The sequence below is a fragment of the Pristiophorus japonicus genome, chromosome 16, assembly GCF_044704955.1.
Source record: "Pristiophorus japonicus isolate sPriJap1 chromosome 16, sPriJap1.hap1, whole genome shotgun sequence".
In the NCBI taxonomy this organism is placed as follows: Eukaryota; Metazoa; Chordata; class Chondrichthyes; family Pristiophoridae; genus Pristiophorus; species Pristiophorus japonicus.
The window spans coordinates 8,568,271-8,595,796 of record NC_091992.1 but is presented as its reverse complement, the minus strand read 5'-3'; the positions used below and the strand labels follow the sequence as shown (position 1 = coordinate 8,595,796).

The window sequence follows — 27,526 nt, the reverse complement described above, 5'->3', positions numbered from 1 at the left end:
AGCGACGACGACGGCCGCTGGAGAGGCGGCAAGTCAGGTGGCAGCGGAGGCTGCGGCGGCGGAGGGCATCCGGAGCGGCGGAGAGCAAGATGGTGGTGGCCTCGGTCTAGAGCATCAAAGATGGCAGCACCCAAGGAGAAGCCTCGTGGAATCCTCCTGCATCAAAGGTGGCGCCTTAAAAAGGAAATGCACCCGGGAGTCTTAAATGGGCCTTACCATGTGGTGGTCCCCACAAAGGACTTCTGTAAGGCAGAGCAAGTCTAAAATGAGCTATGTTAATGTGAGATGGCGAATTTATAATAAGAATACATTTTTTAATGCTGAATGGCCACTGTATTTGTGTAAAATAATGGATATGAAGCACAATTAATGATAAGGGCTAACAAGGAAATCAGGGATCTGTTATCAGTCAATAACTAGTTAATGTACCAGATAACATGTACCTACTAATGCACTGTCTATGCCTACCTGCCTTCCGTTGGACAAGTGTGATGTTATGTATTGATGTGTGTATCGTCGTCCTGCGTCCTGGTGGGGGGGAAGTGTGATGTTATGTATTGCTGTGTGTATCGTCCTGGTACCTTAAATGTAATGTAAGCACAATGCTACACCACAGAGGACGCTGTGGTGGGAAACCTGGAAGTACCTGAAACAGGCGCTATAAAAGGCTGACCACCACATCTGAGAGGCACTCTGGAGCTGAACAATAAAGGACGAAGGTCACAGCAGTTAGATTTACACCAGACTGTGTGGAGTCAGTGATTTGTGTGCTACATACACCACAGTGGTTGGTGCCATCGGGTGCCTGAGAGGTGGAGCCGATCAGGGGCAGAGTATTGATACCGGTGCCGTTGCCCTCCTGAGATCGCTTGCTCTGCAGCTCGTATGTATTGGCTGCTTGCGGCCACACTCCATGGTTCATAACTCTGGTCCCAGGGACGCAGGCTACTACATTGGGTAGCTCGCTGGACCTCTGTGCTCCCGATGGGTGTCTGCCCGCTGCATTGACTGAGTGCAGTTGAAATCCTACATCGCGCGACGTTTCATTACTCACTGTAAATAACCTGTAGCTCCGATCCCGATCGCGTGCCTTTTCTTTGCTTACTGCATGTACACAACGCTGATCATCAATTGCACATCTTACATCTGGCTCACAGTTGCTATTACATTGAGACTCTTCTTTGCTTATTGCATTTACACAATTCTGATCATCAATTGCACATTTTACATCTAACGCACAGTTGCTCTTACATTGTTTGAAAATGTGGAACTGTCCCTTTAAGTGTGGTGGGTTGCAGGCCTCCTTTAAGAGAGCCTTGCTTTCTTTACCCCAATCCTCATCTCCATTTTGTGCCACGTGTTGCTCCATCAGCGCTGCACCTCGTGGTCTGGCCACCGCCATCTTTTCCTTTAGCGCATCACCTTGTGGTTTGGGCGCCATCTTTCCTCTATCCACGATGTTGACTGCGGTGATCTTCTTCACCCTGGGTTCTGCCACCGAAGCTGAGAAGTTGCCTTTGGATCTGATTTTCTTCCTCCGGAGTCCTGCCACTGGAGCCTGGAAGGTGCATTCGGGTCGTCTCAGCTGGATCATCTCCACGCAGTCGTGCTGGATGGTCTGTGCCTCGGGTGCTGTGCTGGACTGCTCTCTGGTGCCGGGTCCACCCTCAAGTAAGGGCTTGCTTTGCCTCTGAGCGCAGAAGGCATCGATCGCTGGAGGGGTGAAGTCTTCCCACTTCCAATGGATCTTCTCCATCCACCTTCTTCCGAGTAGCGTTGGTCCATCACCTGCAACAATCTACAGAGGTAAATTGTGCACTGCGCCATCATGGAGTACCTTTACATCCGCACTACCAATGACTGGAATAAGTTCATCGGTGTAGGTGCGCAGCTTTGCCTGAACCGGGACCAACTTGAGTCGTTCAGCTTGATTGTCCCATAGCCTCGCAAAGGCTTCTTGATTCATTACTGACTGGCTCGCCCCCGTGTTCACTTCCATAAAGACTGGAACGCCATCTATCTCGACTTCCATCCTCAACGGGGAACACTCAGTGGTGCAGGTAAACATGCTATATACCTCATCATGGGGCTGAGCTGCCTCTCTGCCTATCGTTTCATAATCCGCGCCGGATTCATGGCCATCTGCAGACTCTTCATCAACACAGTGAGTCATATTTCTTTTACACATTCGCTGGAGGTGGCCCTTTGTGCTGCAGCCTTTACACACATAGTTTTTAAAATGGCACTGATGAGCCCTGTGATTCCCGCCACAATGCCATGGAGCTACTCGACTACCCCCCTTGGCGGACTCTGAGTTAAGGGACTCGGGGGCCTGTTCTCTCTCCCCTGAGAAGGTTCGCGTTCTATAGTCCAGCCTCTAAAAGGCGCCACTCTGTGCACAGTACTGGCTGGGTTTGAGTTCTGAGAATGAGTCAGCTGCCTAGAACCGCAGGTCGAGGTCACGAATGCCTGTCTCACAGAGATGGCTTTCTGCAGTGTGACTGTGGTATCCGCGGACAGTAGCTTATGAAGAAGGCCCTCATGGCCGATTCCAATGACAAAAATGTCCCGCAGCGCATCGGTGAGGTGATTGCCGAGATCACACAGTGCCGCCAGCCTCCTGAGGTCTGCAGCATATTTCATGATTTCGTGGCCTTCGGGCCGTCGGTGAGTGGAGAACTGGTGTCTGGCTGTGAGGATGCTTTCTTTGGGCTTGAGTTGCTCTCGGATTAGCATTACGAGCTCCTCGTACGTCTTGGTTGTGGTCTTCGCTGGTGCCTGCAAGTCCCTGACGAAGCTATAGACGATGGGCCCACAACTGGTTAGCAGGATAGCTCTGCGCTTATCAGCCAGTGTTGCCGGGTTGTCACCTGCCAGGACATGTGCTGTGAAGAAATGGTCGAGCCTCTCCGCAAAGGCGTCCCAATCATCACCATCAGCGAACTGCAGCAACATATCAAGGGTAGCCATTTTCGTGTGATGGTCCGTAATCTCGTTTCCAATTGTTATTGGTATGTATGCATGCCAATGATGTACTGATGTACTGTAACACTAGACCTGAATGTACCTTCACCCTGTATATATCTTAGCAAGGCTTTTGACAAGGTACAACATGGCAGACTGGTCAGAAAAATAGAAGCCAATGGGATCCAAGTGAAAGTGGCAAGTTGGATCCAACATTGGCTCAATGGCAGGAAGCAAAGGCGAATGGTCGACGGGAGTTTTTGTGACTGGCAGCTTGTTTCCATTGGGGTTCCGCAGGCCTCAATACTTCGTCGCTTGCTTTTTATGGTATATATCAACGATTGAGACATTAATTTAGGGGACATGATTAAGAAATGGAATTTAATCCAGAGATAATGCATTTGGGGAGGGGCAACAAGGTATGGGAATGCACAATAAATGGTCGGATGCTCAGAAGTGTATAGGAACTGAGGGACCATGGAGTGAATGTCCACCGATCCCTGAAGGTAACATGACGGGTATAGGATCACGGCATGCTGCCTAGATGACAGGAAAGTTCCTGGTTTTTCTGCACAGAAGCGTGACACAAGTACAAAGTAAAACTATTTTGTGGTTGTACTTTAGAATAATTTGGGGCCAGTAGCTACCAGGGCCTATGTAGCATGCCGTGATCGTATATGGTTCGTACTCTGCGTTGTGGCTGCAGCAACCTCGGTTTGAATCCGAGTCACGGTATTGAGGATATAGCAATGGACCGCAGATTTTATTTAGAAACAAATTAACTGAAGTTCGTCGCAATCGCGAGGTTTATGAACAACAGTTCAATGGCAATATAGCTTTGAGGTGTTGAGCGGCTTCCAGTATTGGTCATTATTCATGTATGATTACTGACGATGAGCGTCAGTGAGCTATTTGACCATAGCAGGGTTCTGAGGGACAGTATTAATCATCATTTAGAAAGGCTCGGAATAATCAAGGACAGTCAGCATGGATTTGTTATGGGATGGTCGTGTCTGACTAACTTGATTGAATTTTCTGAGGATGAAACAAGGAGGGTTGATGAGGATAATGTGTTTGATGTATTCTACATGGATTTTAGCAAGGCCTTTGACAAGGTACAACATGGCAGACTGGTCAGAAAAATAAAAGCCAATGGGTTCCAAGTGAAAGTGGCAAGTTGGATCCAACATTGGCTCAGTGGCAGGAAGCAAAGGTGAATGGTCGATGGGAGTTTTTGTGACTGGCAGCTTGTTTCCATTGGGATTCTGCAGGCCTCAATACTTCGTCCCTTGCTTTTTATGGTATATATCAATGATTGAAACGTTAACTTAGGGGACCTGATTAAGAAATAGAATTCAATCCAAAGGTAATGCATTTGGGGAGGGGCAACAAGGCATGGGAATGCACAATAAATGGTCGGATGTTGAGAAATGTAGAGGAAAAGAGGGAGCTTGGAGTGAATGTCCACCGATCCCTGATGGTAACATGGCGGGTATAGGATCATGGTGTGCTGCCTAGATAACAGGAAAGTTCCTGGTTCTTCTGCACAGAAACGGGACACAAGTACAAAGTAAAACTATTTGGTGGTTGTACTTTAGAATAATTTGGGGCCAGTGGATACCAGGGCCTGTTGTGCAAATGACAATTTCGCTAGTCATGTGACTAGTAGTTGCCTGCGACGGTTCCCGAGTTAAATATCAAATTACACACTAGACAAATGACAGTATCGTTAATGTTCGTTTAATACAGAAAAAGTACAAGACTCAGTTCTTATACTCTATAATTCTCCAATTCAGAAGTACAAGACTCACCACTTATACTCTATAGTTCTCCAAAACAGAAGAAGTACAAGACTCACTACTTATATTCTATTTAACTCTGTTTAACTCTGCAGAAAAGGCGTTCTAAAGGGTGTTCCTTTCTGTTCAAAATATTCTCATAGTTACCCAATACGTTCCCGGATGATCAATCCAGTCCTGACACTGTTCCTTCAAGGGTCGCTCTCCTGGTCCCTGTTTCTGTCGAGTGTTGTTTCTGGGTTCTTGCTCCGGACTGTTCGAGCTTGTCTATCTTTACACCCTTTTTTCCCCTCAGTTAACCATGTGTGTTGCTGTTAATTGCCTGCTTGTTTTTACAAGATACAGAAACATTCTGCTGTTAGCGCAACTTGTCTTTCGCCTCCAAAAGTTATTCCCAAGTCGGAGTCTCCCTTCCCGTGTGTGAACATTATCTTGATCAATTAAATCCTTTCTTACCACCCCTTGCTGTTTCCACAGCTAGTGCTGTTATGGTAACTCCCTCCTGTCCGTTTGCTTTCAATCTGTTATTCCTGCACCTGACCTTTTGTTCGATCATTCGCAATTGCTGGAACTTTGTTAATTGGCATTCAGTATTTACACACTATCTCTTACCCAGGGCGACTCCTTTGAATTTGGCTTTATTATCCTGTAGTTTTCCCTGCTGTTTTATAACCTTACCTCATCTCTTATCTCATTGACCGAGGTTAATGCCTGCGTGCTTTTTGTGCAAGAGAGTTTATTATTTTTTTAGACCCCAGGTCTGAACTAACTTCTTAATCCTTTCTAACATTTCTACAGGGCCTATATAGCATGCCGTGATCGTATAGTGGTTAGTACTCTGCGTTGTGGCCGCAGCAACCTCGGTTCGAATCCGAGTCATGGCATTGTGGATAAAGCAATAACATGGCAATAGGCCTGCTGTTTTATTTAGAAACAAAAATTAACTGATGGCAAGTTTCAATCACAAGGTTTATTACCAACATTTCAATGGTAATTAAATTACATTAATGCATAAAACAACAATCAATAATTCTTTCTTTGTAAACATAGATTTTTATATTCAGCGATATAGTAATCTGGAATACTTATTTAACTTTACTTTAGCCTGCAACAGTAATAATTTGAAGTAATTTTAATATTCAACCATGCTTTATCACCTGTGCTCTTTTGAGAGATTGATTGATACTGAAATATGGCTTTGAGGTATTGAGCGCCCTCCAGTATTATCCATTATTCATGTGTGACTGCTGACTATGAGCGTCAGCAAGCTATTTGACCATAGTAGGATTCTGAGGGACAGTATTAATCGTCATTTAGAAAGGCTCAAAATAATCAAGGACAGTCAGCATGGATTTGTTATGGGACGGTTGTGCCTGACTAACTTCATTGAATTTTCTGAGGAGGAAACAAGGAGGGTTGATGAGGGTAATGCGTTTGATGTAGTCTACATGGATTTTAGCAAGGCTTTTGACAAGGTACCACATGGCAGACTGGTCAGAAAAATATAAACCAATGGGATCCAAGTGAAAGTGGCAAGTTGGATCCAACATTGGCTCAGTGGCAGGAAGCAAAGGCGAATAGTCAATGGGAATTTTTGTGACTGGCAGCTTGTTTCCATTGGGGTTCCACAAGCGCCAATACTTCGTCCCTTGCTTTTTACGGTATATATCAATGATTCAGACATTAATTTAGGGGACATGATTAAGAAATGGAAATCAATCCAGAGGTTATGCATTTGGGGAGGGGCAACAAGGCTTGGGAATACACAATAAATGGTCGGATGCTGAGAAGTGTAGAGGAACAGAGCGACCTTGGGGTGAATGTCCACCGATCCCTGAAGGTAACAGGATGGTTATAGGATCACGGCGTGCTGCCTAGATAACAGGAAAGTTCCTGGTTCTCCTGTTACCCAAGTACACAAGTACAAAGTAAAACTATTATGTGGTTGTACTTTAGAACTATTTTGGGCAGGTGGAAGCCAGAGTCTATATAACACGCTGTGATTGTATAGTGGTTAGTTCTGTGCGTTGTTGGCCGCTGCAATCTTGGTTGGAATCCGAGTCACGGGATTGTGGGTAAAGCCATGATACCCCAATGCGTCTTAGATTTTATGCACAAACTGAAATTAACTGATGTGTTGCTTCTATCTCACTTATTTGCAAAAGTCATCTATTTCAACAACAACCTGTAGTTATATAGGAACTTTAATGTTGTAAAATGTCCCAAGGTGCTTCACAGGAGCATTCTAAACTAAAATTTGACACCGAGTCACAGATGGAGATATTAGGGAAAAGCTTGGTCAAAGAGGGAGATTGTCAGGAATGTCTTAAAGGAGGAAAGAGATGTAATGGGGTGGCGAGTTCTAAATTGGGAATTCCAGAGCATAGGCCCTCGGCAGCTGAAGTCACTAATATGTCCTTACTACAGAGTATAAATGCACACGAGGCCCATACTTAAGAGAAGATCACTCTGTGACCAGTTACCTTTATTACGAAGGCCTCAAGAGACAGACGGTGGGTGGAGCTTCCCCTTTTATACCGGAATGTCCAGGTTAGGAGTGTCTCCCACATGTTCGCCCCCTGTGGTCAGTGTTCTCAAGGTGTACAACTTAGGTCAGCTTATACATGGGTTACAATTACAGTTGAATACATGACATCACCTCCCCCACAAAGTCTTATTGGGATCACAGGTTAAGTCTCTCTGGTGGTTTCCGCTCCCTTGCAGAGCGCCTGAGTTGGGGCTCCGGTTGTTGGGCGCTGGCCTGAGTGTCTGCTATTTGCGGTGCCTCAGGCCTGGACTGCCCACAGTGACTGAGCTCTCCTCCACTTGGGTCCAGTCCTCCACTTGGTTCCGCTGTTCGGTCACCTGTAGTGGAGTAAACTCTACGTCGTGTTCTTCCTCTGCTTCTTCTATGGGGTTGCTGAACCTCCTTTTAGTTTGATCCATGTGTTTGCGGCAGATTTGTCCATTGGTAAGTTTAACTACCAAAACCCTATTCCTCTCTTTGGCAATCACAGTGCCTGCAAGCCATTTGGGCCCTGCAGCGTAATTAAGGACAAAAACAAGATCATTGACATCAATACATTGTGCCCTCGCATTCCTGTCATGGTAGCCACATTGTGACTGACGCCTGCTCTCAACAATTTCTTTCATAGTAGGGTGTATAAGGGATAACATGGTTTTGAGCGTTCTTTTCATTAGCAGCTCTGCGGGTGGAACCCCTGTGAGCGAGTGTGGTCGGGATCTATTGGCCAACAGGAGGCGTGATAAGCGGCTTTGTAGAATAGCCCCTTGGATTCTTAGCATCTCCTGTTTGATTATCTGCAATGCTCGTTCTGCCTGGCCGTTTGAGGCCGGCTTGAACGGTGCCGTTCTGACATAGTTGATTCCATTGCCTGCCATGAAGTCCTGGAATTCAATGCTTGTGAAGCACGGGCCATTGTCGCTAACCAAGACGTCCGGTAGACCATGGGCGGTGAACATTGCCCGTAGACTTTCTACCGTGGCAGAGGATGTGCTTGAATTTAAAATGGCACACTCAATCCATTTGGAGTAGGCGTCTACTATAACCAAAAACATTTTTCCCATGAAAGGACCTGCGTAGTCCACATGGTTGCGTGACCATGGCTTGGCGGGCCAGGACCATGGGCTAAGGGGGGCTTCCCTGGGTGCATTGCCCAGCTGAGCACATGTGTTGCACCTGCGAACACAATGTTTCAGGTCTGCATCTATCCCTGGCCATCAAACATGTGACCTGGCAATTGCCTTCATCATGACAATGCCCGGGTGCTCATTTTAAAGTTCTCTGATAAACACCTCTCTGCCCTTCTGGGGCATGACTACTCGGATTCCCCATAGTAGGCAATCGGCCTGAATCGAGAGTTCATCCTTTCGCCTATGAAACGGTTTAAACTCCTCAGGGCATGCCCCGAAAGTGGCTGCCCAGTCCCCATTCAGGACACATTTCTTAATTAAAGACAGTAGTGTGTCTTTATTTGTCCAGACTTTAATCTGACTGGTTGTCACAGGTGAGCCTTCGCTTTCGAAAGCTTCAACAACCATGACCATCTCAGGTCATATTCAGCTGCCCCCTCAGTGATGGCTAGTGGTAGCCTGCTGAGTGCATCGGCACTGTTTTCAGTGCCCGGTCTGTGCCGAATTGTGTAGTCATAGGCAGCTAACGTAAGTGCCCGCCTCTGTATGCGGGCCAATGCATTCGCATTTATGGCCTTGTTGTCAGCCAAAAGGGACGTTAGGGGTTTGTGATCTGTCTCCAACTCAAATTTCCTGCCAAACAGGTACTGGTGCATTTTTTTTACTGCATTTACACATGCTAGCGCTTCCTTTTCTACCATCCCGGAGCCCCTTTCTGCCCGGGACAGACTTCTGGAGGCATAAGCTACCGGCTGTAACTGACCATTGGCATTCACATGCTGCAACACACACCCGACCCCATAGGACGACGCATCACACGTTAAAACTAGTTTTTTACACGGGTCATATAACGTTAACAGTTTGTTGGAACGTAACAAATTGCGTGCTCTATCAAAAGCCCTTTCCTGGCTGTCCCCCCAGACCCAATCACGACTCTAACAGCGTGCTCAATTTGGAAAGAAGGTTGCCAAAATAGTTCAGGAGCCCCAGGAACGAACACAGCTCCATCGTGTTACGAGGTCTGGGTGCTCTCTGGATCACTTCCGTTTTGGACGCAGTAGGTCTGATCCCGTCTGCTGCTACCCTCCTCCCCAGGAATTCTACCTCTGGAGCTAAGAAGACGCACTTCGCCTTTTTCAGTCGCAGTCCTACCCGGTCCAGTCTGCGTAGCACCTCCTCCAGGTTGTGGAGGTGTTCTTTAGTATCGCGACCTGCGATGAGGATGTCGTCTTGAAAAACCACCGTCCTTGGAATCGACTTGAGGAGGCTTTCCATATTTCGCTGAAAGATCGTGGCGGCCGAACGAATCCCGAACGGACATCTGTTGTACTCAAACAACTCCTTGTGTGTCGTGATGGTGGTCAGCTTCTTTGACTCACTCGTCAGCTCCTGGGTCATGTAAGCTGAGGTCAAGTCCAATTTTGAAAAAAGTTTGCCACCGGATAGCGTCGCAAAGAGGTCCTCCTCTCTCGGTAGCGGGTACTGGTCTTGGAGTGACACCCGATTGATGGTGGCCTTGTAATTGCCACATATCCTGACCGACCCATCCGACTTGAGCACCGGCACGATCGGGGTTCGCCCAGTCACTGAATTCGACTGGTAAGATGATGTCTTCCCTCAGCAGGCGGTCCAATTTGCATTCTATCTTTTCCCGCATCACGTACGGCATCGCTCTGGCCTTGTGGTGTACTGGCCTGGCGTCCGGGTTTATGTGAATCATTACTTTGGTCCCCATGAAAGTGCCGATGCCGGGTTGAAATAATGAGTCAAATTTGTCCAAGACCTGTGAGCATGATTCTCGCTCCACAGAAGAAATTGCATTGACATCGCCCCATTTCCAGTTCATTACAGCAAGCCAACTCCTCCCCAGTAGTGCGGGACTGCCCCCGGGACAATCCAGAGTGGCATCCTGTTCTCTGAAACATTGTAGGTCAAGACTACAGTGGCGCTGCCTAGCACCGGAATGATCTCCTTTGTATATGTCCGTAGTAGTGCGTCAATCATCAATAATTTTGGCCTCCTGGCCTTGAACACCCACAACCTTTCGAACTGTGATACTCATCAGGGACTGGCTGGCCCCCGTGTCCAGCTCCATTAATACTGGGATGCCATTGAGGAGCACTTTCATCATTATCGGTGGCGTCCTGGTATATGAACCGTATATGTGCTCCACATGAACTTGCTGAACTTCAGCTTCCAGCGATTTCCCCCAGTATTCATTTGGCCTCGTAGGGCTTACAGCATGCCCGTCCTCCTCGTACATCCACCTGGCTGCAGGCTTCCTGCACATATGTGCCAAGTGACCGGTGACATTGCAGTTTCTGCAGGTATATTGCTGATACCTGAAAGCTCTGGCTAGAGGCCCCATTGTTGGAAACAAAAGGTCCATTACCAGTCGATCGTCTCTGACTGTCTCTGTAACTGTCCTTAAGCGCACCATTAACAGGTATTGATGGCCTCATTACTGGCCGCATTGTCCATTGCAATGGCATGAATCGCCGTTCAGCTAGCCATTGTCTCTGTTGAATTCCTCCTTTGGGTTCGACTGCATGCTGGGGCATGTCCGATTGCCCTTGTCTGCCTAGAGAACTGTGTGCCGCGTTAACAATATTGACTCCCTGGTCGTTTGCCGCATTTGAGCCAAGATTTTTGCCATAAATCATTCTGGTCTCTTCCTCCCCTGAGATAATTGTCCGTGCTATCAGAACCACCGCTTCCAAGGTCAAGTCTTTGGTCTCAAATCAGTTTCATGAAAACCCCAGCGTGCCCGATGCCCTTGATAAAAAAGTCTCGCAGCATCTCCGCTCTGCATGCACCTGGGAACTTACATAGGCTCGCCAGTCGCCGAAGATCTAACACGAAGTCTGGAACGCTTTGCCCTTCTCGCCGCCGGTGCGTGTAAAACCGGTGTCTCGCCATGTGCATGCTGCTCGCCGGTTTAAGGTGTTCCCCGATCAACTTACTGGGCTCTTCGAACGTCTTGTCCGCCGGCTTCTCTTGCACTAGAAGGTTCTACATCAGGGAGTACGTTCTGGATCCACAAACCGTCAGGAGATGAGCCCTGCGTTTGTCGGCCGAATTCTGTCCCAACCATTTCTTAGTTACAAAACTTTGCTGTAGTCTCTCAAAAAAGTCTTCCCAATCATCACCAACACAGTACCTCTCTTCTGTGCTGCTTGTGTCCATGCACGCGTGGTTTAAATCCCAGTTTCTCGTCGGCAATAATATGTCCTTACTATACAGTATAAATGCACACGAGGCCCATACTTGAGAGAAGATCACTCTGTGGCCAGTTACCTTTATTACCAAGACCTCAAGAGACATACGGTGGGTGGAGCTTCTCCTTTTATACTGGAAAGTCCAGGTTAGGAGTGTCTCCCACAAGTTCGTCCCCTGTGGTCAGTGTTCTCAAAGTGTACAACTTAGGTCAGCTTATCCATGGGTTACAATGACAGTTGAATACATGACAGTCACGGCTGCCAATGGTGGAGCGATTAAAATTGGGGATTGGAGAATTAGAGGAGCGAGAGAATTTGGAGGGTTGTGGGGCTCTCGGAGGTCACAGAAATAGGGAGGGGCGTGGCCATGGAGAAATTTGAAAACAAAGATTAAAATTTTTAATTGAGGTGTTGCATAACCGGGAGCCAATGTAGGTCAGTGAGGACAGGGGTGATGGGTGAGTGGGACTTGGTGCAAGTTAGGATATGGGCAGCAGAGTTTTGGATGATCTCAAATTTACATAGGGTAGAATGTGATAGGCCTGCCAGGAGTGGAATAGTCAAGTCTAGAGGTAACAAAGGCATGGATGAGGGATTCAGCAGCAAATGAGCTGAGGCAAGCGATGTTATAGAGATGAAAATAGACAGTCTTAATGAAGGCAGGGACATGTGGTCAGGAGCTCATCTTGGGGTCAAATATGACACCAAGGTTGCATACAGACTTGTTCAGCCTCAGATAGTTGCCAGCATATATGCATTCCCAGCAGAGTTGCTGAAGAGAGATAAGAAGTAATAACTATTCATTTATTCCCTCACTATCACAGGAGCTCTACCAATTCTAACACCTGAACCAGCATTCCACCCATTCGAGGAGACTTGGGTGTATTGTAGTTATGCGCATAGCTCATGCCCCAAATTCCACGATCTTTTAAAGCTCCTAGTTGGTGTTATGTCTTCAGATGCTCTGATAATGACTCCATAAGGCAATGTGTTGTACTTAAACTGTAGTGACCTTAGTCCTTTATTGATAACTCCAGAGTGAGGATCACACATGGTGGCCTGCCTTTTATACTAGGCCAGGCACACCTGTACAGGTAACCAGCAAGTCTCCTACTGCGGTGCCCTCTGGTGGCACACCTTGTAATAGTGCAAGCAGTAACCATGTAGGATACATGACATCACTCTCCCCCAAGTCTTCAGTGCAAATCGCCTTTGCATTGACTGTGCGCTGGGCTTAGCTCTACCTGGTTGACCCTTGGTGGGTTGTATCTATCTTGGGTGAGTGGTTGGTGTTTCGTTGGCAGTAGAGTGCTGGTGGTTTCTGTTTATGTGTGTCCATGACCACTCCATTCTCACCTCCCCGCGTCCCCCCCCCCCCCACCCCGCCCCCCCACATATAGATTGTGCCGGAGGCTCATTACATTCATATACATTCAAGTCCAGAAAAAAAAGTTTGCATTACATTTGTGGTTCAGTTGTGAGGCAAGTATATTCGACTGGTGAGATACATTATCGATACGTACTGGGGATCGGTAACCGGTGCGTAAGGACAAGCTAGTTCCAGAACTGCTGGATGGTGTCCAGGTAGTCTGGTGGCGGCGCGGTGCCCAATGCTGGCAGTGGGAAGCCGGTTGGCTCGAGTTGCCTGCTCTCGGGGCTGTTGCCATTGCTCCTAGCGTCGGGCAGGTTCACAGATGCCTGTGACCTCACTGTCCTTTCTTTGCGCTATGGGTCGCTGCTGCTCCGTGAGGAGATGTCGCCTAGCAGTGCACAAGGAACTGCTGACTCACTTGCCTGGGCGTTGTTTGGTTTGGGATCCTGGCTAGTTCCGGTCCCCTTTGGGAGACCTTCATTCCCGGGTATGGCCTTGGTGACGATGGGGTCTGGGGGCTGTGCCTTAGCACAGTTTGCTCTTTCAGGCTCGTGGCGGTTGGTGCCATTGGGTGCCTGAGAGGTGGAGCCAATCAGGGGCAGGGTATCGATACCGGTGCCATTGCCTTCCTGAAATCGCTTGCTCTGCAGCTTGTATTTATTGGCTGCTTGTGGCCACACTCCATAGTGCATAACTCTGGTCCCAGGGACGCAGGCTACTACATTGGGTAGCTCGCTAGTCCTGTGTACTCCCAATGGGTGTCTGCCCGCTGCATTGACTGAGTGCAGTTGAAATCCTACATCGCGCAACGTTTCATTACTCACTGTAAATAACCAGTAGCCCGATCGCGATCGTGCGACTTTTCTTTGCTTATTGCATGTACACAACGCTGATTAGGAATTTTACATCTGGCTCACAGTTGCTATTACATTGAGACTCTTCTTTGCTTATTGCATGCACACAATTCTGATCATCAATTGCACATTTTACATCTAATGCACTGTTGCTCTTACATTGTTTGAAAATGTGGAACTGTCCCTTTAAGTGTGGCGGGTTGCAGGCCTCCTTTAAGAGAGCCTTGCTTTCTTTACCCCAATCCTCTTCTCCGTTTGGTGCCACGTGTTGCTCCATCAGCGCTGCACCTCGTGGTCTGGCTGCCGCTATCTTTTCCTTCAGCGCATCACCTCGTGGTTTGGGCGCCATCTTTCCTCCATCCATGATGTTGACTGCGGTGATCGTCTTCTCCCCCGGTTCTGCCACCGAAGCTGGGATGTCGCCTTTGGATCTGATTTTCTTCCTCCGGAGTCCTGCCACTGGAGCCTGGAAGGTGCGTTCGGGTCGTCTCAGCTGGATCATCTCCACGCAGTCGTGCTGGACGGTCTGTGCCTCGGGTGCTGTGCTGGACTGCTCTCTGGTGCCGGGTCCACCCTCAAGTGAGGGCTTGTTTTGCCTCTGAGCGCAGAAGGCGTCGATCGCTGGAGGAATGAAGTCTTCCCCCTTCCAATGGATCTTCTCCATCCACCTTCTTCCGAGTAATTGGTCCATCACCTGCAACAATCCACAGAGGTAACTTCTGCACCGCGCCATCATGGAGTACCTTTACATCCGCACTACCAATGACTGGAATAAGTTCATCGGTGTAGGTGCGCAGCTTTGCCTGAACCAAGCCGAACTTGAGTCGTTCCGCTTGATTGTCCCATAGCCTCGCAAAGGCTTCTTGATTCATTATTGACTGGCTCGCCCTCGTGTTCACTTCCATGAAGACTGGAACGCCATCTATCTCGACTTCCATCCTCAACGGGGAACACTCAGTGGTGCAGGTAAACATGCTATATACCTCATCATGGGGCTGAGCTGCCTCTCTGCCTATCGTTTCATAATCCGCGCCGGATTCATGGCCATCTGCAGACTCTTCATCAACACAGTGAGTCATATTTCTTTTACACATTCGCTGGAGGTGGCCCTTTGTGCTGCAGCCTTTACACATATAGTTTTTAAAATGGCACTGATGAGCCCTGTGATTCCCTCCACAACGCCATGAAGCTACTCGACTAGCCCCCCTCGGCGGACTCTGAGTTAAGGGGCTCGGGGGCCTGTTCTCTCTTCCCTGAGAAGGTTCGCGTTCTATAGTCCAGCCTCTAAAAGGCGCCACTCTGTGCACAGTACTGGCTGGGTTTGAGTTCTGAGAATGAGTCAGCTGCCTAGAGCCGCAGGTCAAGGTCATGAATGCCTGTCTCACAGAGATGGCTTTCTGCAGTGTGACTGTGGTATCCGCAGACAGTAGCTTATGAAGAAGGCCCTCATGGCCGATTCCAATGACAAAAATGTCCCGCAGCGCTTCGGTGAGGTGATTGACGAAATCACACAGTGCCGCCAGCCTCCTGAGGTCTGCAGCATATTTCGCGATTTCCTGGCCTTCGGGCTGTCGGTGGGTGTAGAACTGGTGTCTGGCTGTGAGGATGCTCTCTTTGGGCTTGAGTTGCTCTTGGGTCAGCATTCCGAGCTCCTCGTACGTCTTGGTCGTGGTCTTCGCTGGTGCCTGCAAGTCCCTGACAAAGCCATAGACGGTGGGCCCACAACTGGTTAGCAGGATAGCTCTGCGCTTATCAGCCAGTGTTGCCGGGTTGTCACCTGCCAGGACATTTGCTGTGAAGAAATGGTCGAGCCTCTCCACAAAGGCGTCCCAATCATCACCATCAGCGAACTGCAGCAACATATCAAGGGTAGCCATTTTCGCGTGATGGTCCGTAATCTCGTTTCCAATTGTTATTGATATGTATGTATGCCAATGATGTACTGATGTACTGTAACACTAGACCTGAATGTACCTTCACCCTGTATATATCTTAGCAAGGCTTTTGACAAGGTACAACATGGCAGATTGGTCAGAAAAATAGTAACCAATGGGATCCAAATGAAAGTGGCAAGTTGGATCCAACATTGGCTCAATGGCAGGAAGCAAAGGCGAATGGTCGACAGGAGTTTTTGTGACTGGCAGCTTGTTTCCATTGGGGTTCCGCAGGCCTCAATACTTCGTCGCTTGCTTTTTATGGTATATATCAACGATTGAGACATTAATTTAGGGGACATGATTAAGAAATGGAATTCAATCCAGAGGTAATGCATTTGGGGAGGGGCAACAAGACATGGGAATACACAATAAATGGTCGGATGCTCAGAAGTGTATAGGAACTGAGGGACCATGGAGTGAATGTCCACCGATCCCTGAAGGTAACATGACGGGTATAGGATCATGGCATGCTGCCTAGATGACAGGAAAGTTCCTGGTTTTTCTGCACAGAAGCGTGACACAAGTACAAAGTAAAACTATTTTGTAGTTGTACTTTAGAATAATTTGGGGCCAGTAGCTACCAAGGCCTATGTAGCATGCCGTGATCGTATAGTGGTTAAACATAGAAATATAGAAAATAGGTGCAGGAGTAGGCCATTCGGCCCTTCGAGCCTGCACCGCCATTCAATAAGATCATGGCTGATCATTCCCTCAGTACCCTGTCGAAATCTCGACCTCCGAAAAGAATGACTCCGACACTTACAGCTCCGGCAGAAGTTTCTTTAATTTACTTGCTAGCAAGGGGCAGATGACACTCAGTCAAGGGCTAAGTGAACACCTCCGCAATGGTACAGTTTCACAAGATATTTATACAGTAAAACCCAAGTTATGGCCTCTCCCTGTGTATTGCTCTGTCTCACAGTCAGTGAATACAGATAAAGAGTTAATTACTATATCCTGGTCCTGACATGGTTTACAGATATTTCCTTTTGTCAGGGTTATCAGTTGGCCAGCCGGCCATTACTCCATGAGAATGAGGTAATGGGCTATCACCTGTCTTGTATTGTGTCAGGATTGTTCAATTTCCTGGTCAGTTTATTGTTTACATCAAAAGGATGAGGTCTCTACAAGAGATAGTGGCTGGTGGTTTGAGTACATAGAAAAGGGTGGGGTGACATGGAACTCTTGTCGTGTAGACAATAGGAGAGCACCATGGTGGGTACTTGTCTCAGCATGACTTGTCTCCTAGCTGTCTGCTGGCCATCAGCCATCTCCAACCAGGTTTAGCTGTTTACGCAAGCTGACTGATTTTATGCAGAAAGTTCTGGAAGGACTAGGACTCCCTCTTGTAATATATTACAAGGGGCACACAAATACCGTATGGTATCAGCTTAGATAAAAATACATTTCCACAACCCCTTTCCTGCTTTCTCTCCATAACCCTTGATCCCCTTAGCCATAAGGGCCATATCTAACTCCCTCTTGAATGTATCCAATTAATTGGCATCAACAACTCTCTGCGGCAGGGAATTCCACAAGTTAACAACTCTCTGAGTGAAGAAGTTTCTCCTCATTTCAGTCCTAAATGGCCTACCCCTTAACCTAAGACTATATCCCCTGGTTCTGGACTTCCCCAATATCGGGAACATTCTTCCCGCATCTAACCTGTCCAGTCCCATCAGAATCTTATACGTTTCTATGAGATCCCCTCTCACCCTTCTAAACTCCAACGAATAAAGGCCCAGATGATTCAGTCTCTCCTCATATGACAATCCAGCCATCCCTGGAATCAGTCTGGTGAACCTTCGCTGCACTCCCTCAATAGCAAGAACGTCCTTCCTCAGATTAGGAGACCTAAACTGTACACAATATTCCAGGTGAGGCCTCACTAAGGCCTTGTACAACTGCAGTAAGATCTCCCTGCTCCTATACTCAAATCCCCTAGCTATGAAGGCCAGCATACCATTTGTCTTCTTCACTGCTTGCTGTACCTGCATGCCAACTTTCAGTGACTGATGAACCATGACACCCAGGTTTCGTTGCACCTCCCCTTTTCCTAATCTGCCGCCATCCAGATAATATTCTGCCTTCGTGTTTTTGCCCCCAAAATGGATAACCTCACATTTATCCACATTATACTGCATCTGCCATGCATTTGCCCATTCACCTAACCTGTCCAAGTCACCCTGCAGCCTCTTAGCATCCTCCTCACAGCTCACACCGCCACCCAGTTTAGTGTCATCCGCAAACTTGGAGATATTACACTCAATTCCTTCACCTAAATCGTTAATGTATATTGTAAAGAGCTGGGATCCCAGCACTGAGCCCTGTGGCACTCCACTAGTCACTGCCTGCCATTCTGAAAAGGACCCATTTATCCCGACTCTCTGCTTCCTGTCTGCCAATCAGTTCTCTATCCATGTCAATACATTACCCCCAATACCATGCGCTTTGATTTTGCACACCAATCTCTTGTGTGGGATCTTGTCAAAAGCCTTTTGAAAGTCCACATATACCACATCCACTGGTTAGCCTTTGTCCACTCTGCTCGTTACATCCTCAAAAAATTCCAGAAGATTCGTCAAGCATGATTTCCCTTTCATAAATCCCTGCTGACTTGGTCCGATCCTATCACTGCTTTCCAAATGCGCTGCTATTTCATCCTTAATGATTGATTCCAACATTTTCCCCACTACTGATGTCAGGCTAACCGGTCTATAATTACCCGTTTTCTCTCTCCCTTCTTTTTAAAAAAGTGGTGTTACATTAGCTACCTTCCAGTCCATAGGAACTGATCCAGAGTCAATCGACTGTTGGAAAATGATCACCAATGCATCCACTATTTCTCGGGCAACTTCCTTAAGTACTCTGGGATGCAGACTATCAGGCTCAGGGGATTTATCGGCCTTCAATCCCATCAATTTCCCTAACACAATTTCCTGCCTAATAAGGATATCCTTCAGTAACTCTTTCTCACTAGACCTGCTGTCCCCTAGTACAATCAGAAGGTTATTTGTGTCTTCCTTTGTGAAGACAGAACCAAAGTATTTGTTCAATTGGTCTGCCATTTCTTTATTCGCCATTATAAATTCACCTGAATCCGAATGCAAGGGACCTACGTTTGTCTTCACTATTCTTTTTCTCTTCACATATTTATAGAAGCTTTTGCAGTCAGTTTTTATGTTCCCTGCAAGCTTCCAATCGTACTCTATTTTCCCCCTCTTAATTAAACCCTTTGTCTTCCTCTGTTGAATTCTAAATTTCTCCCAGTCCTCAGGTTTGTTGCTTTTTCTAGCCAAATTATATGCCTCTTCCTTGGCTTTAACACTATTGTTAATTTCCCTTGTTAACCATGGTTGAGCCACCTTCCCCATTTTATTTTTACTCCAGACAGGGATGTACAATTGTTGAAGTTCATCCATGTGATCTTTAAATGTTTGCCATTGCTTATCCAGCGTCACCCCTTTAAGTATCCTTTGCCAATCTATTCTAGCCAATTCACGCCTCATACCGTCGAAGTTACCTTTCCTTAAGTTTAGGACCCTAGTTTCCGAATTTACTGTGTCACTCTCCATCTTAATAAAGAATTCTCCCATATTATGGTCACTCTTCCCCAAGGGGCCTCGCACAACAAGATTGCTAATTAGTCCCTTCTCATTACACATCACCCAGTCTAGGATGGCCAGCTCTCTAGTTGGTTCCTCGACATATTGGTCGAGAAAACCATCCCTAATACACTCCAGGAAATCCTCCTCCACCGCATTGCTCCCAGTTTGGTTAGCCCAATCAATATGTAGATTAAAGTCGCCCATGTTACTGCTGTACCTTTATCGCACACATCCCTTATTTCTTGTTTGATGCTGTCCCCAACCTCACTACTACTGTTTGGTGGCCTGTACACAACTCCCACTAGCGTTTTCTGCCCTTTGGAATTCCGCAGCTCCACCCATACCGATTCCACATCATCCAGGCTAATGTCCCTCCTTACTATTGCATTAATTTCCTCTTTAACCAGCAACGCCACCCCACCTCCTTTTCCTTTCTGTCTATCCTTCCTAAATGCTGAATACCCTTGGATGTTGAGTTCCCAGCCTTGGTCACCCTGGAGCCATGTCTCCGTGATGCCACTGACATCATACCCGTTAACTGCTATCTGCGCAGTTAATTCGTCCATTTTATTCCGAATACTCCTCGTATTGAGGCACAGAGCCTTCAGGCTTGTCTTTCTAACACACTTGCCCTCCTTTAGAATTTTGGTGTAATGTGGCCCTTTTTGTTTTTTGCCTTGGGTTTCTCTGCCCTCCACTTTTACTATTCCCCTTTCTATCTTTTGCTTCTGACTCCACTTTATTTCCCTCTGACTCCCTGCATAGGTTCCCATCCCCCTGCCATATTAGTTTAACTCCTCCCCAACAGCACTAGCAAACACTCCCCCTAGGACATTGGTTCTGGTCCTGCCCAGGTGAAGACCGTCCGGTTTGTATTGGTCCCACCTTCCCCCAGAACCGGTTCCAATGCCCCGGGAATTTGAATCCCTCCCTTCTCCACCACTCCTCAAGCCACATATTCACCTGAGCTATCCTGCGATTCTGACTCTGACTAGCACGTGGCACTGGTAGCAATCCGGACATTATTACCTTTGAGGTCCTACTTTTTAATTTAACTCCTAGCTCCTTAAATTCATCTCGTAGGACCTCATTCCGTTTTTTACCTATATCGTTGGTACCTATATGTACCACGACAACTGACTGTTCACCCTCACTTTTCAGAATGTCCTGCACCCGCTCTGAGACATCCTTGACCCTTGCACCAGGGAGGCAACATACCATCCTGGAGTCTCGGTTGCGGCCGCAGAAACGCCTATGTATTCCCCTTACAATTGAATCCCCTAGTACTCTGCGTTGCGGCTGCAGCAACCTCGGTTTGAATCCGAGTCACGGCATTGAGGATATGGCAATGGATCGCAGATTTTATTTAGAAACAGAAATTAACTGAAGTTCATCGCAATCGCGAGGTTTATGAACAACAGTTCAATGGCATTACATCTTTGAGGTGTTGAGCGGCCTCCAGTATTAGCCATTATTCATGCGTGATCAGCAGAGGCCTATAAAAGGCCGCGAGAGGCAGCGGGAGTTCGTGGTCGCTGAGGCGTGAGTCCGGGGATCAGCAGAGGCCTATAAAAGGCCGCGAGAGGCAGCGGGAGTTCGTGGTCGCTGAGGTGTGAGTCCGGGGATCAGCAGAGGCCTATAAAAGGTGTACTTGTGCAGCTACAGGGAGAAGGCAAAAAAGAAGTAGAAAGAAACAGAAAGGTGACGTCACAGCCTAGGGGGTAAGTGATTGGCTGGTGATTGGTGAGTAGTTTTTCTTTTTCTTTTTTTATATTAGTCAGTAACTTTTAACATTGTTGTTGCCAATTTAAGTGTATCTAAAGGTTAAGTCATGGCAGGAGAGCTCGGTCGGGTGTTATGCTCCTCCTGTACCATGTGGGAACTCAGGGACACTTCCGGTGTCCCTGACGACTACGTGTGCGGGAAGTGTATCCACCTCCAGCTCCTGACGGTCCGCGTTGCGGAATTGGAGCTGAGGGTGGATTCACTCTGGAGCATCCACGATGCTGAGAATGACGTGAGTAGCGAGCTGGTCTTACCGCAGGAGAAGGGTCCACAGCCAGATAGGGAATGGAAGACCAGCAGGAAGAGTAGTGCAAGGAAGGTAGTGCAGGGGTCCCCTGTGGTCATCCCCCTGCAAAACAGATACACCGCTTTGAGTACTGTTGGGGGGGATGACTCATCAGGGGAGGGCAGCAGCAGCCAAGTTCATGGCACCGTGGCTGGCTCTGTTGCACAGGAGGGCAGCAAAAAGAGTGGGAGAGCGATAGTGATAGGGGATTCAATGGTGAGGGGAATAGATAGGCATTTCTGCGGCCGCAACCGAGACTCCAGGATGATATGTTGCCTCCCTGGTGCAAGGGTCAAGGATGTCTCAGAGCGGGTGCAGGACATTCTAAAAAGGGAGGGAGAACAGCCAGTTGTCGTGGTGCACATTGGTACCAACGACATAGGTAAAAAACGGGATGAGGTCCTACGAAACGAATTTAAGGAGCTAGGAGCTAAATTAAAAAATAGGACCTCAAAAGTAGTAATCTCGGGATTGCTACCAGTGCCACGTGCTAGTCAGAGTAGGAATTGCAGGATAGCGCAGATGAATACGTGGCTTGAGCAGTGGTGCAGCAGGGAGGGATTCAAATTCCTGGGGCATTGGAACCGTATCTGGGGGAGGTGGGACCAGTACAAACCGGACGGTCTGCACCTGGGCAGGACCGGAACCAATGTCCTAGGGGGAGTGTTTGCTAGTGCTGTTGGGGAGGAGTTAAACTAATATGGCAGGGGGATGGGAACCAATGCAGGGAGACAGAGGGAAACAAAAAGGAGGCAAAAGCAAAAGACAGAAAGGAGATGAGGAAAAGTGGAGGGCAGAGAAACCCAAGGCAAAGAACAAAAAGGGCCACTGTACAGCAAAATTCTAAACGGACAAAGGGTGTTAAAAAACAAGCCTGAAGGCTTTGTGTCTTAATGCAAGGAGTATCCGCAATAAGGTGGATGAGTTAACTGTGCAAATAGATGTTAACAAATATGATGCGATTGAGATTATGGAGACGTGGCCCCAGGATGATCAGGGCTGGGAACTCAGCATCCAGAGGTATTCAACATTCAGGAAGGATAGAATAAAAGGAAAAGGAGGTGGGGTAGCATTGCTGGTTAAAGAAGAGATTAATGCAATAGTTAGGAAAGACATTAGCTTGGATGATGTGGAATCTATATGGGTAGAGCTGCAGAACACCAAAGGGCAAAAAACGTTAGTGGGAGTTGTGTACAGACCTCCAAACAGTAGTAGTGATGTTGGGGAGGGCATCAAACAGGAAATTAGGGGTGCATGCAATAAAGGTGCAGCAGTTATAATGGGTGACTTTAATATGCACATAGATTGGGCTAGCCAAACTGGAAGCAATACGGTGGAGGAGGATTTCCTGGAGTGCATAAGGGATGGTTTTCTAGACCAGTATGTCGAGGAACCAACTAGGGGGGAGGCCATCTTAGACTGGGTGTTGTGTAATGAGAGAGGATTAATTAGCAATCTCATTGTGCGAGGCCCCTTGGGGAAGAGTGACCATAATATGGTGGAATTCTGCATTAGGATGGAGAATGAAACAGTTAATTCAGAGACCATGGTCCAGAACTTAAAGAAGGGTAACTTTGAAGGTATGAGGCGTGAATTGGCTAGGATAGATTGGCGAATGATACTTAAGGGGTTGACTGTGGATGGGCAATGGCAGACATTTAGAGACCGCATGGATGAATTACAACAATTGTACATTCCTGTCTGGCGTAAAAATAAAAAAGGGAAGGTGGCTCAACCGTGGCTATCAAGGGAAATAATGGACAGTATTAAAGCCAAGGAAGTGGCATACAAATTGGCCAGAAATAGCAGCGAACCCGGGGACTGGGAGAAATTTAGAACTCAGCAGAGGAGGACAAAGGGTTTGATTAGGGCAGGGAAAATGGAGTACGAGAAGAAGGGAACATTAAGGCGGATTGCAAAAGTTTCTATAGGTATGTAAAGAGGAAAAGGTTAGTAAAGACAAACGTAGGTCCCCTGCAGTCAGAATCAGGGGAAGTCAGAACGGGGAACAAAGAAATGGCAGACCAATTGAACAAGTACTTTGGTTCGGTATTCGCTAAGGAGGACACAAACAACCTTCTGGATATAAAAGGGGTCAGAGAGTCTAGTAAGGAGGAGGAACTGAGGGAAATCCTTATTAGTCAGGAAATTGTGTTGGGGAAATTGATGGGATTGAAGACCGATAAATCCCCAGGGCCTGATGGACTGCATCCTAGAGTACTTAAGGAGGTGGCCTTGGAAATAGCGGATGCATTGACAGTCATTTTCCAACATTCCATTGACTCTGGATCAGTTCCTATCGAGTGGAGGGTAGCCAATGTAACCCCACTTTTTAAAAAAAGGAGGGAGAGAGAAAACAGGCAATTATAGACCGGTCAGCCTGACCTCAGTAGTGGGTAAAATGATGGAATCAATTATTAAGGATGTCATAGCAGCGCATTTGGAAAAAGGTGACATGATAGGTCCAAGTCAGCATGGATTTGTGAAAGGGAAATCATGCTTGACAAATCTTCTGGAATTTTTTGAGGATGTTTCCAGTAAAGTGGACAAAGGAAAACCAGTTGATGTGGTATATTTGGACTTTCAGAAGGCTTTCGACAAGGTCCCACACAAGAGATTAATGTGCAAAGTTAAAGCACATGGGATTGGGGGTAGTGTGCTGACATGGATTGAGAACTGGTTGTCAGATAGGAAGCAAAGAGTAGGAGTAAATGGGTACTTTTCAGAATGGCAGGCAGTGACTAGTGGGGTACCGCAAGTTTCTGTGCTGGGGCCCCAGCTGTTTACATTGTACATTAATGATTTAGACGAGGGGATTAAATGTAGTATCTCCAAATTTGCGGATGACACTAAGTTGGGTGGCAGTGTGAGCTGCGAGGAGGATGCTACGAGGCTGCAGAGTGACTTGGATAGGTTAGGTGAGTGGGCAAATGCATGGCAGATGAAGTATAATGTGGATAAATGTGAGGTTATCCACTTTGGTGGTAAAAACAGAGAGACAGACTATTATCTGAATGGTGACAGATTAGGAAAAGGGGAGGTGCAACGAGACCTGGGTGTCATGGTACATCAGTCATTGAAGGTTGGCATGCAGGTACAGCAGGCGGTTAAGAAAGCAAATGGCATGTTGGCCTCCATAGCGAGGGGATTTGAGTACAGGGGCAGGGAGGTGTTGCTACAGTTGTACAGGGCCTTGGTGAGGCCACACCTGGAGTATTGTGTACAGTTTTGGTCTCCTAACTTGAGGAAGGACATTCTTGCTATTGAGGGAGTGCAACGAAGATTCACCAGACTGATTCCCGGGATGGTGGGACTGACCTATCAAGAAAGACTGGATCAACTGGGCTTGTATTCACTGGAGTTCAGAAGAATGAGAGGGGACCTCATAGAAACGTTTAAAATTCTGACGGGTTTAGACAGGTTAGATGCAGGAAGAATGTTCCCAATGTTGGGGAAGTCCAGAACCACGGGTCACAGTCTAAGGATAAGGGGTAAGCCATTTAGGACCGAGATGAGGAGAAACTTCTTCACCCAGAGAGTGGTGAACCTGTGGAATTCTCTACCACAGAAAGTAGTTGAGGCCAATTCACTAAATATATTCAAAAGGGAGTTAGATGTAGTCCTTACTACTCGGGGGATCAAGGGGTATGGCGAGAAAGCAGGAAGGGGGTACTGAAGTTGCATGTTCAGCCATGAACTCATTGAATGGCGGTGCAGGCTAGAAGGGCTGAATGGCCTACTCCTGCACCTATTTTCTATGTTTTCTATGTGACTGCTGACTATGAGCGTCAGCAAGCTATTTGGCCATAGTAGGATTCTGAGTGACACTATTAATCATCATTTAGAATGGCACGGAATAATCAAGGACAGTCAGCATAGATTTGTCATGGGACGGTTGTGTCTGACTAACTTGATTGATTTTTCTGAGGAGGAAACAAGGAGGGTTGAGGAGGGTAATGCGTTTGATGTAGTCTACATGGATTTTAACAAGACTTTTAACAAGGTACCACATGGCAGACTGGTCAGAAAAATATAAACCAATGGAATCCAAGTGAAAGTGGCAAGTTGAATCCAACATTGGCTCAGTGGCAGGAAGCAAAGGCGAATGGTCGACGGGAGTTTTTGTGACTGGCAGCTTGTTTCCATTTGGGTTCCGCAGGTCTCAATACATCATCCCTTGCTTTTTACGGTATATATCAATGATTGAGACATTAATTTAGGGGACATGATTAAGAAATGAAAATCAATCCAGAGGTAATGCATTTGGGGAGGGGCAACAAGGCTTGGGAATACACAATAAATGGTCAGATTCTGAGAAGTGTAGAGGAACAGAGGGACCTTGGGGTGAATGTCCACCGATCCCTGAAAGTAACAGGATGGGTACAGGATCACAGCGTGCTGCCTAGATAACAGGAAAGTTCCTGGTTCTTTTGCACAGAAACGGGACACAAGTACAAAGGAAAACTATTTTGTGGTTGTACTTTAGAACTATTTCGGGCAGGTGGAAGCCAGGGCCTATATAACACGCTGTGATCGTATAGTGGTTAGTTCTGTGCGTTGTTGGCCGCAGCAATCTTGGTTGGAATCCGAGTCACGGGATTGCGGGTAAAGCCATGATACCCCAATGCGTCTTAGATTTTATGCACAAATTGAAATTAACTGATGTGTTGCTTCTATCTCACCTTTTGCAAAAGTCATCTATTTCAACAACAACCTGTAGTTATATAGGAACTTTAATGTTGTAAAATGTCCCAAGGTGCTTCACAGGAGCATTCTAAACTAAAATTTGACACCGAGTCACAGAGTGAGATATTAGGGAAAAGCTTGGTCAAAGAGGGAGATTGTAAGGAATGTCTTAAAGGAAGAAAGAGATATAATGGGTTGGCGAGTTCTAAATTGGGAATTCCAGAGCATAGGCCCTCGGCAGCTGAAGTCACGGCTGCCAATGGTGGAGCGATTAAAATTGGGGATTGGAGAATTAGAGGAGCGTAGAGAATTTGGAGGGTTTTGGGGCTGTAGGAGGTCACAGAAATAGGCAGGGGCGAGGCCCTCCTGAGATCGCTTGCTCTGCAGCTCGTATGTATTGGCTGCTTGTGGCCACACTCCATGGTGCATAACTCTGGTGCCAAGGACGCAGGCTACTACATTGGGTAGCTCGCTGGACCCGTGTGCTCCCTATGGATGTCTGCCTGCTGCATTGACTGAGTGCAGTTGAAATCCTACATCGTGCAACGTTTCATTACTCATTGTAAATAACCAGTAGCCCGATCGCGATCGCGCAACTTTTCTTTGCTTATTGCATGTACACAACGCTGATTATGAATTTTACATCTGGCTCACAGTTGCTATTACATTGAGATCTTCTTTGCTTATTGCATGCACACAATTCTGATCATCAATTGCACATTTTACATCAAACTCACAGTTGCTCTTACATTGTTTGAAAATGTGGAACTGTCCCTTTAAGTGTGGTGGGTTGCAGGCCTCCTTTAAGAGAGCCTTGCTTTTTTTACCCCAATCCTCTTCTATGTTTTGTGCCACGTGTTGCTCCATCAGCGCTGCACCTCGTGGTCTGGCTGCCGCTATCTTTTCCTTCAGCACATCACCTCGTGGTTTGGGCGCCATCTTTCCTCCATCCATGATGTCGACTGCGGTGATTGTCTTCTCCCCCGGTTCTGCCACCGAAGTTGGGATGTCGCCTTTGGATCCGATTTTCTTCCTCCGGAATCCTGCCACTGGAGCCTGGAAGGTGCGTTCGGTCGTCTCAGCTGGATCATCTCCACACAGTCGTGCTGGGCGGTCTGTGCCTCGGGTGCTGTGCTGGACTGCTCTCTGGTGCCGGGTCCACCCTCAAGTGAGGGCTTGCTTTGCCTCTGAGCGCAGAAGGCGTCGATCGCTGGAGGAATGAAGTCTTCCCCCTTCCAATGGATCTTCTCCATCCACCTTCTTCCGAGTAATTGGTCCATCACCTGCAACAATCCACAGAGGTAACTTCTGCACCGCGCCATCATGGAGTACCTTTACATCCGCACTACCAATGACTGGAATA

The 27,526-nt window shown here is 47.3% G+C and overlaps 1 protein-coding gene and 1 non-coding gene across 2 annotated transcripts in view; both read left to right on the top strand.

The window, feature by feature from the left end:
• tex14 (testis expressed 14, intercellular bridge forming factor) overlaps positions 1-27,526 on the top strand; it is a 270,693-nt gene that overhangs the window by 162,204 nt on the left and 80,963 nt on the right. The gene's annotated exons all lie outside the window — the stretch shown is intronic.
• On the top strand, positions 5,576-5,647 carry trnah-gug (transfer RNA histidin (anticodon GUG)). Its single transcript has one exon. It is a non-coding gene; the product is annotated as a tRNA-His (tRNA).